Raw genomic sequence first — 11,718 nt, forward strand, 5'->3', positions numbered from 1 at the left:
GGGCAAGACTTAAAGAAGTTGTCCAGTTTTCCATATGCTCTATTACGACACATGAACCTATAGATTTGTGAAAACCACTCTATAAGCCAGAGTAGAGAGTTGCTAGAAAGAGCAGCACCAGGTCTTTGGACTTTATGCAACCATGTTTTGTATGGTCACCAATTCATGTGAATGGCGCCATGTAATACTGCAATTCCCCTGAAGTGGCCACTACAGGGGAAATAAGTGGCCACACACAGTTTTCCCAACAATATTAGTTGGCTGCCGCGGTTTAGAGATGCCAGACATTGTGATCAAGTGGTTTATGGAGTTTCATTCTCAGAAGTGGTTTTCCAATTGCGAGAGGCAGTAATTCCTATTGTAAATATAAATGTTAGTACAAGCGACATTTATATTTACTGATCGTGACACTGATGACAATAATTTTTACAGCAGCACGATCAATCAGCGATAAGCAGTTGTTTTATTGTTGATCTTTTACTTAATTTACAGTGTCCAGTTATCATTACGATCTGAAAATGAGAAATGACAATTGGCTAATGTAATGGTCCTTTAGTTACTTTACTGGAAGGCTTTAAACTTAGCTATGGTAGAGCTTTGTAAATCCCACTGCTCCAATCAGTTGTTAGGAAACTAGGTAAATGCATTGTGGTGCATTGAATTCCATTTTTCAGAATGGAAACCCAATTCTATAAAAATATGCCTGTTTTGTTCAGAATGTAGAAAGGCAATCATAGTGTTAGACTGACTCACCAAAACTTTGAAGAAAAGCTCACACCAACCTGAACTTCCAATGTGGAACCCAAGCACATGAAATCATCCTTAATTTCAAGGCCCATATCTCGGTTATGAAATTGACAGTACTTTTAGTACTCATTTGTAACAAATTGCGATTGTGTATTGAGGTCCTTTAGAAGTTTTGAGTCTAAGCATGAATTACCAGTATTACCAGTCCAAGACCTTTAAATCCAATTGTGTCAAGTTACCTCAGTAACATCGTCGGTCTGCGGGGTCACGTTTGGTAACTAGATGATTATAGGGGTTGGCCAAAGAAGATGGCCCACTTTTTTTTTGGCTGCTCCCCATTGTGAAGATAAGTCACATGGGTAATGCAAGAACTCTAGCTGATAACAGCTGAACACCAGAGGTTCTTTCAGCAGAACCGATTGTGATCAACTGAGCAATGCTGCAGGGGAAATATAGTATTACATGGCACCCATTAAGATCAATGGGTGACCATGTGATAAATGGTTGAGCCAAGTCCTCCAGAGCGAGAGCTGCTCTTGCAGTGGTTTTATGCTCTGTCTAATAGAGGTGGGTACCCCCTCTAAAATGTTCATATGACCTGATGGAACAAACCCTTTAGGGACCAGATTCAATGTGTTACAACTGTGAAACTGGGAAAAAGGGATTCTGCAAGTTGATAACATCTAATACAATTTAGAATTTTATCTTTCAAAAGGGGTGAGATACAGATTGAAGGGGTTTGGCTAGTTAGTTTGAGATATTTATTAATGCCTCAAGACAGAATTTGTTTAGCAAAATTGAGGCACAGTAAAGACAGAGCCGACAACTTAACTAACTACCGAAACTAAGTTCTATTTCGTTCAGTTAAACCATTTTAAATGCTTCATTATTGCCTCCGTAGGTTTTTACTTTAGACATCACATGTGTAAGCAGATCACATGTATTGACTCTTCTCATGTACTGTCATCCCAACTAACTTGTACTTGATGATGTTGTAGGTTGTATACCCAGAAGACTTGACACAAGTCACATTGACAAGATAATCTTTTAATCTGAATAATCCTGCGCACGTCGTGTGTTTATTAGTCTTTCAGAGGTATAATGTTCTTGTGTTCATTGGGATTATCCTGCAATATTAATTTGAAGTAGCCGGAGATGGACTGGAAACCTTCAGTGGACATCCAAGGAGGTTGCAACCCAAGAAGCAACAAAATCCATCAATATGATAATAAATTGTACATTTCTATTAATCCAAAATATATCTGCTAGTTCCCCATATCTGCTTTCCTTTGTGTACTGGTCTATGACAGGTTTATGATTTCTGTCTTTGGTTTATTAAATTTTAATAGAAATAGAAATTCTGAAAATCAATGCAAACAATTATTAGACGCAGGGCCCTTACCAGGGCAGTACAGGGGGTACTGCTGGCAGGGGTCTAGGCAAATAGGGTGCCTAAACTCACTTGTGGGTTATTGGTTGACACACACAATTCGCTGCATTAAAAAAAAACCTTTAAGGGCCTGATCAATAGGCAATGATATTCAAATTTGGTTTACAATACAGCGCCCTACACTTTACAGAAGGGTAAATGTATAGGCCCAATTATTACTTTGTTTCCACACCCCTATGGACCCACTAAACATATGATATGGGCTTGATAAGCAACATAAAGTACATGCTATTCTCCCTAATTTCATTCACTCTACGTAGGAAGTATAAAAGCCTTGCTCAGGTTCCCACCAAATGTATACAATAGGGTACAAGATGGAAGTTTATGGACAAAATAAGGAGTTCAGAGGCCCAGACCATTTACACGTATGGGGCCCAAATATTTATGGCAGCCCTGATTAGAAGTGTGCAGTGTACCAACCGAATAAAGCATTTTCAGTGAGAAGATGTAACTTTCTGACTGGCTGCTATAGGTAACTCCTCCACTATTTTTTATACACACAGCCCATTATATTATGCTATATATAACCACATTCCCAGTTTGAAAATGACCATTCTATTCCAACCAAACCACGCACATCACCCTTGAACAGTAAAGAATAGTCTCTTTGTTTCATGTGAAATATCTATCAAAAGCTGGGCTATGGGGTGAATATTTTAAGACCTCTTCAATAAGCGTTATTGCCATTGTTTAGAAGAACCCTGTTTAATCAGATTAAGAGAGAGAGAAAAAAAAAAACTAAATCCCAGTGCATGGTCGTTGACCCTACTGTAATATGCTGGGGAGTTGGATATATAGCAAATTCCTAGTCTAAACATATTTTCGACGTGTTTTTTTTTTTTTCACAGGCTCACATTGATGTTTCTGAATTTGAACTGTAAATGGAGCAATTTTGATCATTAGATAATATGTACAGTGGTCACGTTCAGTTCCCAAAAGCTGAAGGGAAATTCATGGCACAATGATCCCATGGTTTTCAGAGAGAATAAATTGTTGCCTTTATTTTATTATTATCATAACAGTCCCTGGTATTAACTCTAGGCATCGGTTTTGGTGCCCCATTAGATGGAAATATCGGACAACATATATAGAGCCATTGTATTCATCCACCAGACTTTTTTAAAGAGGATCTGTCACCTGTACTGACATATCTGATTTAGTAAATAATTGCATGTCCCATTAAATAACAATTCTGGAGCATCTTTTCTTAAATCTCTACGTTGTGACCTTCCTCTGTTATTCCTCCTAGAAATTTATGAATAAATTGACAACTGGGAGTTACCCGTTGTGGGTGTGTCTCTACACAGATTGACATCGTCCAATCAGTGCTGATAGAGTGTTTTTGTGGGTAACACCCAGTTGTCAATTCATTCACAAATTTCTCTAGAAGAAATAAGGCATGTTCCGACATGGCGGACAATTTCCAAATGTGGATTTTGTTTCGAATTTCACTGTAAATCCGCAATGGATTTGCATCAAATTCTGCATGGGAAACATGCAGATTTTGTTGTGGATTTAGCAGCATATTTGCCACTGGTTTCAGCCTATGCTATGCATTGCAAGGACTAAAATCTGCAGTAAAAAATCTAATCTGCAGCATGCTCTGCTTTCACTGCAGATTTTTTTTGCAACATGTAAATGGTGTTTTGAAACCCTCATCCTCTTGTCTTGTTCTATAAATTGCTGTGGATTTGCAGTGCAGAATCCGCACAACAAATCTACAGCAAATCCGCCACATCTGTACATGCCCTAAGGGCGGGTTCACACATAGCGGAATTTCACTTAAATTCCGCTGCGGACACTCCGCAGCGTTAATCCGCAGCGGAGCCGTTTCTCCATTGACTTTCACTTTAATTTAGCAGTGTTCGTTTACACGATGCGTACAATTCCGCTGCGGAGCATAGGCTGCGGAGCGGAATTTGGTGTCCGCAGCATGCTCTGTCTGTTGCGGAGCAGTGGCGGACTCATGGCGGAATTTCTCCATTGACTTCAATGGAGATTCAAAGTTCCGCAATGAAGTCCGCAGCTGTCATGCACATGTCATGTGTGCTGCGGATGCGTCTTGCTTTTTTAACTTGACATTTCTTCATTCTGGCTGGACCTATGTATTTCTAGGTCTACAGCCAGACTGAGGAAGTCAATGGGGCTCCCGTAATGACGGGAGCGTTGCTAGGAGACGTCAGTAAATAGTCACTGTCCAGGGTGCTGAAAGAGTTAAGCGATCGGCAGTAACTGTTTCTGCACCCGGGACAGTGACTACCGATCTCAATATACATGTATCTGTAAAAAAACATATAAGTTCATACTTACCGAGAACTCCCTGGGTCTGTCTCCAGTCCGGCCTCCCAGGATGACGATTCAGTGTAAGTGACGGCTGCAGCCAATCACAGGCCAAGCACAGGCTGCAGCGGTCACATGGACTGGCGCGTCATCCAGGGAGGTCGGGCTGGATGCCGAAAGAGGGACGCGTCACCAAGACAACGGCCAGTAAGTATGAAAGTCGTTTACTTTCACTAGGGAAAGTGCTGTCCCTTCTCTCTATCCTGCACTGAATAGGGAGAAGAGAAGCACTTTTCCTGCAGTCCGCAGCGGCCAGTCCGCATCAATTTTCTGCACATTTTGTGCAGATCCGCTGCAGAATCTGCAACGCAGATTCTGTGCGGCATTGATGCGGACAGTTGCGGAGGAATTCCGCCATGTGTGGTCATGCCCTTAGAGAGGATCGGCAGAATGTTTTTTTAATTGGAAATGCAAGTATTTACTAAAATAGACATGTCAGTAGAGGTGACTGGTTCTCTTAAAAGGCAAAGAGAACCCGTCACACACCTAACAGACCCCAAGGGCACATACAGACGTGGCGGAATTGCTGTTGAATTCCGCTGCGGACAATCCGCAGTGGAATTCTGCAGCAGCTGTTTTTTTTTTTCATTTCTTTCTATACATTTTTAGGAAAGTTAGTTCAGACATTGCAGAAAATAACTGTATGGAAATCAGGCTGCAGTGCAGAATTTTCCCTCCGCAGATTACTAATTCCATTGCGGAGAAGAAGCGGAATTTCACTGCGGATTTCAGCCTTTGCAATGTAAAAATTTAAATCTGTGGCAAGACCGCCATGATATCTGCAATGTCTGAATGACCTGTCAAATATGCAAATGTTGGTGCAGATTCGTTGCATAATTGCCCTAAATCTGCACCAACATTTGCAGCGGAAAAATTCCGCCACGTCTGAACATGGCCTTATAGTTCAAGGCCGTATTCACCCAAATGCAATTTCTCAACTGCAGCAGCCTTTGTCAAGCCAGGATGTTGCAGTTGGGTGAATCAATCCTTGGATGGACTACTTACTTTGTATTTTTATTTAGCAGTGGTATAAGACCTGCCTCTCCTTCAGCGTTGCACTTGGTTGGCACGTTGGAGAGTAATCATTGTATGGTGCTGCCATGCTTGGAATGACCACCAGTAAGGCACACACCTCTTGTACAATATGAAGCACTCTACTGAACAATGCCAACTATCCTAGTTCATCAACATTTTTCCATCAATAATTTTTATTAGTAGGCGAGTGCAACTGGAAGTCCACATTCCTTTTACTAACACAAACAAAATGTCAAACTTTTCTTTATTGAACTAATCGAAAAATAAACTGGTGTAATTGTATTATCTCTCTTAATTTACTCAAGGTCACATGTTGAAGTTGGGAGTAAAAGAAAAGTTACCTCTGTGTGAACAGAAACATAGGAAAGCCTATATGACAATACATACATAACTATGGCATGGCATATTTCACAGAAATGTAGAGGGCGAGCTCATGTGCATTCCTTATGAGTCACATAAATTCTTAGCCTGTTATAAACTGAACTCAAGGAAATCATCCAAAGGATCTATTGGTAACCATGCCAAGAATTCATTTTCAGAATAGTTAAAGTTTTCATACCTGTACTTCTGTAAAGAAGGCATGGTTTAAAAAAAAAAAAAAAAAATATCAATCAAGTCCTTGATTTAAAGTCAAAGAAGAACTGAAGTCCATGTGGCTTTGTTTTATGATGTAGTTCCCTAATGTGCCCATAGGAAGGCGCTGTTGGACAAGTCTCTTGTTTTCTGTGAATTAGTGTGTGACTTGCCCTTTGGTTAACCTGAGGGAGAATGGGGAGCACGTGATCTCAGCTAATGTCCTGTATTCATTATCTTTAAGACTCATGTAGTATAAGCCAAACATTTTAATCTCCTAAACATCACTTAAACTACTCAATGAAAATAGTAGAAGAAGCTTCTTCCATCTATGTACTGGTTTACAATATAACAATATACTTTATAATTGTGTATGATAGATCTTTGGAAATGCAGCTCTACTGCTGACAGGAATTAATGTACTGGTTAAATAATGCACCTGCTTTGCTTATTTGCAGAGTTGTCCTCAAACATGATGACATACATTAATTTCAATACCTTTCATAGGGAATAATAACCTTCATTTACTAAATGATTTTCTGTGCAGAGTAGAGGGAGAGGGAGGGACCTGTGAACTTGGCAGATAAGATATATGGAAAAAGATATATAACTAATACCATTAATGTCTTGCCATAACAGAGGAAACTATGACTATGAGTTATGCATATAAATACAAACTCATGGATGCTAGATAAGTAACAGGCGATTAATTGACTGCATTATAGACACATTTCATATACATCATCTTTATTTTACCCCAAATCCTATAAATGATAATATTCGATTTATATTCACAACCCCATTGTTGAACAAATGTGCCCTATTAGTGAAAGAAATAGTAAATAATATAATAATAATAATAATAATAATAATAATAATATAAATATAAGCTGTTCACAATGCCTAATTATAAAGGGTAAATTATTTAATTAAAATTAGCGTTTCCAGGTCTAGGTATATATTTCCCTGGGTTATAATTGAGATGCATTTTCAGCCTCACATATGGTGCTTCTGGATTGTGTGATAAATTGTGCTTCTTCTGCATCCTGGGGTCTCCTTCACACTTGCCTTCCAAATTAATTCTTGTGAAACGTTCAGAGAAAAAAAAGGTATCCACACTATTTTGTTTTATGATGTTTAACCAGGTTCTTCCCAGCCTCCAAAGTTCAAAGATCTTCTCTAGTTGTAAACAATGTGTTGGCTTGTAAATTACACGTGACACCAAAAGCACTAAATAAATATTTAAGTTTTCTTGGGATACCGTCCATTTGCCACTTCTATATTTTCCTAGAGGATCAATTCTTCCTTCTTCAAGTTCTGTATAATTCAACAAAGAAAAACAAAACATAAATAGAAAACAAGAACAACACAGGAGCTGATACATTCATCATGTATTTTTTTTTATTTTTTTTAAGAAAAAGGCACAAAATGCAGATAGTCGTGAAATTATAAATCTGTAAATATTTATAAAATAAGGATTTTCAGAAAAAAACCTCATTATCTATCTATCTATCTATCTATCTATCTATCTATCTATCTATCTATCTATCTATCTATCTATCTATCTATCTATCTATCTATCTATCTATCTATCTATCTATCTCTATCTTCTTAGCATTTATGTATCATAGTTCCTCCCTGAAGCTTAGACTTGGCTCAGTATGACCTGCACTGCAGTAGAACTTTCACTTTTTATATATTCCTTCTTTTATTTGGTGTTACTATTAGAGGCTTCTGGGAATCTCAATCTAGTGAATAGAAGTTTAAAGCTGATGGTTATTTATGGTTCCACTGAGTTGAGTCGTGAGTGGCTGGATGGGAACACGTGATTCCAATAAACTTTGTTTTATGGCTTGAGAGTTGACAAGCTAAAATATAATTCCCACCATAAATTAGTTTAACAGCATACAAGTGCAGATGCGTTGTGTTCCTGCATGTAGTAATAAGGATCAGTGTTTAGAAAGGATCATTCTGCCTGGATCTCCCAGCACTGAAGCCTTTCTATCTGCTGGATCCACTTTACAAGAAGATGAAGAAGAAGAAGGAAAAGAATAGAAAGTAAGTGATTCTGCATGTAATCCAGGGCTAGATGGGGGCGCCTGAGCTGGGGACTTACACGTGTTAGTGGTGGTCATGCTTTACTTTACCATGAAATACATAACCCCCATTGAGGCACGTTATGTTTCTGTGTAATAAAAAGGTTCTTATTATAGGATCTGTATTCATGTTTGATCTGGTTCATTTCAACTGTGAACTTGGAGGCAATTTTGTGAAACAAAAAGAATGAGAGCAATGCACCTATGATGTAACTTCTGATGTTTCTGCTTATAATCCTTATGAAGATTATATTCGTTTATGTTCGTTTATATTTACATTATTAACCCAAAAACATAAAATACTGTTGCAATCTGAATGTTGCCCTAAATGTATTATTTTACTTTGTTTTGCAACAGGTCACACACAATGGAACGACATATGGGGTAAGTATACCGCTCCTATATTTCTCGTTATCATAGACTGTCAGCGTGATGTATCATAGACTTCTATGTATTACAAAATGTATCAGTGTGATATTTAGTATTATTTGGATATAATGTATCAGTATCAGTGTTGTCTTTTTTAAAACCCTGATCTTCTTGTCGGATTTTATATAGTGTTGGGGTTTCTAGTTGGCATGTAATGACTTGATAGTAATTGAAGATGTAAATGAGGCTGATGCATTCTGGGAGTATATATTATACCATATGGCTGGAATATTTGATGGGGTTACAGTATTGCATGGAAGTAGTCATTGATATTGATTTTGGCGATTTTCCAGGAGCCTGTCTTTTTGGGTTTTGGATGAACTATAAGTCATTACCTATTGGTTTGTTGTACAGTATAGCGCCTCCCATAGTTAGGAGTGATGATATACAGTATAGTACAGATTTATAGCACGAATTTATGTGAATGGATGATAACATGTGTTTGGTTAGATGCATATGTGGTTATGGGAAGATAATCTCTGCGGTATTTATGCGCCTTTGTAATGGAATTATCTGATTTCTGGGGATATCTGCTACCGTGCAATGCAGAGAGTTTGTTTCATATTATTGAAGGATATATAGATACAGTTTGTATTAACTTGTTTCTAATGTAATGACCTAGCAGCGATATTTAATATACGAACTTCGTTTCTTACTACTTCCATCACATAATAAAAAGTTACCTAGTAGATTTTTCTATAAATAATCCCTTTTAAGAAACTCTTTCATTGATGAAAAACAACAACAATGCAAATATATTTATTTGTAATATTTTCCCTTTAATTTCATATTTATTTATTGTAGATTTTGCCCCATCTGACTTCTGCATCTCATCTCATCAGTGACAGGGAATAAATCTTATTATATAAAACATTGAATAATACAGATTATGTATGAATTAGGCCCTAGAAAAAGAGGTTAGATCAAAAAGCAGCTCTATGGGCAGTGGAGCAGGAGGTGAATATTTAACGCTTTTGTTCATCAATAACACTGTGGCTTTGACCTGTCTGAGCAAGTCTTCCCATAAGGTGAAATGCAGGTCACAACGTCTAACTAATATGAAAATGTCAGCTCGCTGCTAGCTTTTCTTTACTAATAACTATGCAGAATTCTATGGAAACACATTAAATTCAATATACAGTGTGCAAAATAATTGTACTTTTATTGCAAGACATCACAGCTATAAACGTGTTGTATATTCTATCATAAATACTTTATATTACAGCCATTAAATCTCTAGATGTAAAGAGAGTAGCAGATAGATAGATAGATAGATAGATAGATAGATAGATAGATAGATAGATAGATAGATAGATAGATAGATAGATAGATAGATAATAGGTAAATGGATAGATAGATAGATAGATAGATAGATAGATAGATAGATAGATAGATAGATAGATAGATAGATAGATAGATAGATAGATGTGAGATAGCTAGAGATATTTGTCTATTTCTGTGCATACACACATTATATTGATATACTTTAATATAATAATGATTTATTACTTTGCTACACATATAAACTATTTATATCAAACTACATCACAGACTATAAAACCACAAATACTTTGCAAATAAGTAGATACAATGAAATATAATAAGAATGGATTAGCATTAAGCACTTACCTTACAAGGGTGAGGTTGTGCTCGTGTTTGGAGGAATCCATGGTCGGATATTTGAGGATTTTTGCTTTAGCTGAATAGAGGAGGACACTGAATTTGCACATCGGTCAGGAACAAATCGTGAACTTTTGTCCTCTGCTGTGTGACTGTCGAGCACTAAAAATAATGAAACTTTGGGATATGTTTGCTAATGCCCTCTGACCTGTTCTTCACCATAAACGCTACCACACTCATTTCTTGGCATAGTGCAAAGGTTGACTGCTCACAAGGAACTTGACTGGTATGTAATATTCTATGTATATATGTATTATTTAGATAATTATTGTCTTATTGAAACATTGTGACGCTTCCACACACTGATGAAAGTTATTGGTTGAGGCAATAATAAATGTTGATAGTAGTCTATTTCTTTCTTTCTTTATATATTTTATACCTGATATACTATGTTTATAGTTCTGTATCAAAAAGTGTCATTGTATATCTTCTGGGTATTTTTGTTTTCATATTATACTTATATATAGTAAGACTAAATTTGTGTGAATCGTGGTCACTAATGATAAATTTACCTGCAGTCCTATGCAAAAGCATAAATAATAACATCACGTTGAATTGTGCTAAATGAAAACTCAGCTCTGCTGCATTTACAACCTTACCTCCTACAACCTATTTTTGTGTTTGGGGCAAGAATAAAAGAATATTTGGTAATTTATATCAAATATTTAAAGCTTTTGGGTTAAATGTCAACGTTGAGATGAATATATGTATATATATATATATATATATATATATATATATATATATATATATATATATATATATATATATTTATTTATTTATTTACAACACAACATATAAATCGCCATGTAGATAAACTGTATATAGTATAGTGTCCATTTTAGTAGGTTTTCCATGAGGTGTGGAGATCAATACAAGCTTCAGGTTATCTGCTTATGAAAACGGTGACATTATTATTATCATACATCTACAATATTAGCTTAATATTTCAAGTTGAATGTATGCATGTTCTTTGTTATTAGCATTCTATTTATTCAAGCTCACAATATTGGAACGATAAATTATATATACTTGTTTAAAATTTTATTTTGTATGTACTACATTGTCCCTTTGCCCTCCCCTGTGCATACCTACCATCATCTTTGTCATATAGGTGATTCATAGGTGATTCCTATGAGAACAATGCTCTACTAGGTAGGACTGTCTATACGTTGTCTATATGTACCCTGTAGAACCGAATTTGTGTGGTGTTTACATAGTCACAGATTCGATTCTAGGGGAATATGTGGTCGATGCAAAAACTTCGATACAACTCAACTAGAATGGTTTCAGCACATTGCCGGTATATAATATGAGAATATTAAACACATATTCATCTATCTATCTATCTATCTATCTATCTATCTA

Source organism: Rhinoderma darwinii, chromosome 6 (genome assembly GCF_050947455.1).
Source record: "Rhinoderma darwinii isolate aRhiDar2 chromosome 6, aRhiDar2.hap1, whole genome shotgun sequence".
Taxonomy (NCBI): domain Eukaryota; kingdom Metazoa; phylum Chordata; class Amphibia; order Anura; family Rhinodermatidae; genus Rhinoderma; species Rhinoderma darwinii.